Raw genomic sequence first — 4,393 nt, 5'->3', positions numbered from 1 at the left:
ATATTTTCAGGAGAGAGAAAATGTAAGAAAACTTTAACATTTTTTTATTAACTTTAATTGTGAACCACAAGATTTAATCTTTAATTAAAAACATGTAATTGAGAATGAGTTTCTAAAGCAACTCAAGTGGATTTTTATTCTAACATAACCCCATATATATATATATATATATATTTCTTGGAAACACAGATATCGGAACATATATTCTGACATTAGTAAAAAGGAAAAGAAAAAAAATTACTTATAGATTCACCACTCTTGACGGCATTATAGTTTTTATTATTAAATACGAAACCGCAAACACTACTTCATTATTTATTAGTGACAAAAAAATCAACCATAACTCGTGTAACATGACCACAACTCATTAAAAGGATTAGTTCAAACGGGTTGACAAATTATAAATAGGTTGTGATCTAATTGTAAAGTGTAAAGTTTAAACAGGTTGAAGTGTTGAACAAACATTTGTTTAATTAATTACTAAACAGGTTGATAAATCGCCATGCTAAGTTAAGCCTTAACCACATATCATTAGATGATATGTCGATGCCATCACAAATTAGTGAATTAAACCATTGTTAGTCCTCACATAAATCACCTTCCTCAAGACCGCCACCACATATCAAACACGTGGGCATGTTGAAACAAAAAAAATATATCAATCTTTTGGATGAAGTTAGACGTTATACAAAGGCACTATAAAGGGAAGACATAAATTAAAAGGAAATATTATAAAATTAGACAAGTAAATTTCTGTCTTAGGTGTTTTTATTAGTTGATATACCACATCTTATAAAAAAATACAACAATCATACTCGATGAATTTCATTTATAAGAAATTTATTGATAAAGTGTGGGGATAGTGGAACTCAAATAAACCTTACATCTATCTCTAATAATAAAGAGATTGTTTTAGAGAGACCCTGGACTCCACACCAAGACAAACAAACAAAACTAAATATATAGAAAATGTAAAGCTATCATTATTTGAAGCAAATGTAAAGGGGTAAAAAAACATATATAACATACATACACATAAAAATAGGTAAGTAGTAACACGCATGATAACCTAAACTGTACAAAAATCTAAACCCCTAAACAAAACTAAAAATATAACTATGCGCTTCCTCTAATAATCTTTCACTTTAATTATACGTATCCAAAAACTTCTATCTTAGATCATGTTCTCAAAGAAGTGTATCCAAAAACTTAGTTTGGGTCTGTACTCTGTCTCCACTCCTCCTCCCCTCTACAGTAAGGGTTTTGCGCTATACTCTAACTGACGATGTCGGATGCATCCTCTTCCAACCAACAATCATACCTGGTAGTATCCATGAATAGCAAAGGCATTAGTAGGGTCTGGAGAAGATGAGATGTAATTCAACCGTACCACTAAACAGATGCAGTTAATCATACTCAGTAGTATCTTTAACATTCGTTAATTTTCAAAATCCGTTTTTGAAACCCGATCCGTTTTGAGGTTTAATGAAATTTGTCTTTTATTTATTGTATGTTGCCTTTGTAATCCCGTGATCATTTTTATACAATTACATTTAAAAATTCATAATCATGATTATTTATTCAGGAATTTTTCTTATGTAAATCACTAGAAATATTCTTGGATATTTATTATTATTATTATTATTATTATTATTATTATTATTATTATTATTATCATCATCATCTTTGCATATGTTGTATTTAACTAATAAAAAAACCAATGAATATATTAATTAAATAAAATTTATTGAAAGGGTTAAACACTTTGAAAACCTCTTAAATCATTTTAATTTTTGTTTTTAATTATATTAAACATGATTAAATTCCATAAATTTTATAAATATAACAACTCAACAATAACAAGTAAGTTTTACGATTTCATGCATTTTATAGCTTGTTTTGATTTTACCTTGAATGTCCATGCTTGTTCATAAGTTGTTCTTCATGATCATGAATATTTAAGATAAACACTTTGATTTTCTAGATCAAACCTAGTTATTTTGCAAGAACACGCATAAATATTTAGCTAATTCTTATGATCCATTAATCATCATAAACTTATGAACTTTCTTTTAAATAAGATGATTTATAAAAAAAATTGTTTTATTTAAATATTTCATGATATCTCTAAATAATTAATTGAGTAAATTATTTATTGTTTATTTTTGTTCAACATAAACTAATATGTATAATTTCTTTAAAATGATTCATGTAAAAACCTTCAAAATAATTAATTAGTAAATTAATTTATTATGTTACTCAAAAAAAGAAATGTTTAATCATAAATTGATTTTAATCTTACTTAAGCTTATATTTATAAGTTATAGTTATTCATTTATAAATCATTCTTCAACTAATAAATATGAAATGATTTATATAAAGTTTAATTCATTTTAGTTAAACTCATTTTAAATCAAAAATCCCTAAGTTCTAGTTTGTCATAGTTTCCTTTCCATTTAGACTCGTTAAAATCTAGCATACGCATTTACTTGTTTAAGATAATCTACCGTGATTCTTCGTCTCTTTTGTTCGGCTCGTTCATACTATCGTCCTCATTTTCAGGGGGAGTTTTTTTTTATAACCCCTTTTTCACTTTTAACATTTTTGGGGTGTAACACGTTACCATGCTTCTCGTTATTTTAAGATCATCGTTTACAAACCGATTCGCAATTATGTCATACATGTTAATAACATTCTTTCATATTGTTTATGATGACTATACGCGTATAATGTGCAATTTGTTAATTGCTTTATGGTTGGTACATCAAAGTGGGAGGGTCTGACAAGACATACATGCGCTACCTATCCTTCAACTTCGGTTGTCGAGAACGGTGGTATCATTACCATTTTCCTAGGTTGGGGCGCTATTTGTGGTTGCTTTCCCCATTTACTTTATGCTTGAATATATTACATTCATGGCAGATAAATCGACAAATGTTTTACACACACACACACATATATATATATGCACACACAAAACTTATGAAAGCTCACCAACATCTGTTGTTGACAAAAACATATTATTTTAAATGTGTTGCAGGTTGAATTTAATGATGTGCTAAGGACGAAGATCATTAGTCGACCTTAGGATATTTAAATAAAGAATAATATTTGTTTTTATTACGATGTAATGGTAGTTGTCTTTTTATCAAACTATTTGTGTACTTGCGAAATTATAAAATAAAATAATTTTACTGTCACTATTAATAATGTTACGAGTTTATGAGTGATCTGTACGTTACACCCGGATGTATTCCACTTAAAGTCAGAGTGTTATAGTATCTAACTAATGGCAATGCAATTTTCTATTATTCTTGGTTTTGTAACATCTTTCTTTATCACCGTTAAAACAAATACGTAAAATCCCCATAGCATACAAATACATAATAAATAATAATAATTTTTAGATGCTTATTTTTTTAAAATAAAAATTTATAACTATGTGTTAAGAATAAAAAGGGTATATAAAATTGAAAAATAAGCAAATACATAGAAATATTATTACGAAGGCTGGAAAAAATAAACACAAGCTATTCTAAGGCTATGTGTAACAGAGGGCTACAAAATGGGGGCGATTTTCGACACTTGGTGCCACATCATATATGTATATGATGTGATGACGCTACAACACCACCGTACCCCTAAAATGAAAATCATCTCTCTGTTGAGGTGGCACCACGTATCAAAAATCGCTTCTATTGTATAGCCCTCCACTACATATAGTCGATAAAAAATAAAATCTTTGGGTTGATTAATTTTCCCATTCTTAGATGAGGATAGATTTGCACATTTAGAAATTGAAATAGCATGTTATTTTGATGGATCAAAAGTGTGTAACAAATGCTCAATTGTGCGTGAAGATTGTTAATAAAAAGAAACAATCAATCCAATCAATCAATCCTAGTACGAATAAAGGAGTACGCATATACGGAGAGAGAGAGATATATTGATTGAAATGAACATTTTATTTACTTGGAATAAATTATTTGTTGAATCAAATAATAATAATGCTAGTAATACTAAGGTTGTTCGTTGTGATTTTAACCTCACTGGTGTTAACATCCAACGCGTCAACAATTTTACAGGTTGGCCGACGTTAAGCGCCGTGTTGTGCTGGCGTTATTGGCCAACATTAGTTTGGGCAGTAACGTGTTAATGAAGTAAGGGGTGGAATGCAGACATGGCATTGACTTTCGAAGTGGAAGGGGTGCCTGTGATGTTATACCACAACAAACATTCTAAATACTGAAGTTTGTCTAGTACCTTTGAATACACTTTTCATCTCTTACCGCGCTTAGTAATTAGTGAATTAATTAATTCTTTGTCGTTCACGAATATAAGCAGTTTTCTTTCGAACCAAATCAATTTCTTACTAAAATATAGGTATTTTAGT

This window comes from Bidens hawaiensis, unplaced genomic scaffold (genome assembly GCF_021521415.1).
Source record: "Bidens hawaiensis isolate Kalapana, Puna unplaced genomic scaffold, B.hawaiensis_p1.1 tig00006397_1, whole genome shotgun sequence".
NCBI lineage: Eukaryota > Viridiplantae > Streptophyta > Magnoliopsida > Asterales > Asteraceae > Bidens > Bidens hawaiensis.
Note: the sequence above shows the minus strand (reverse complement) of the source record.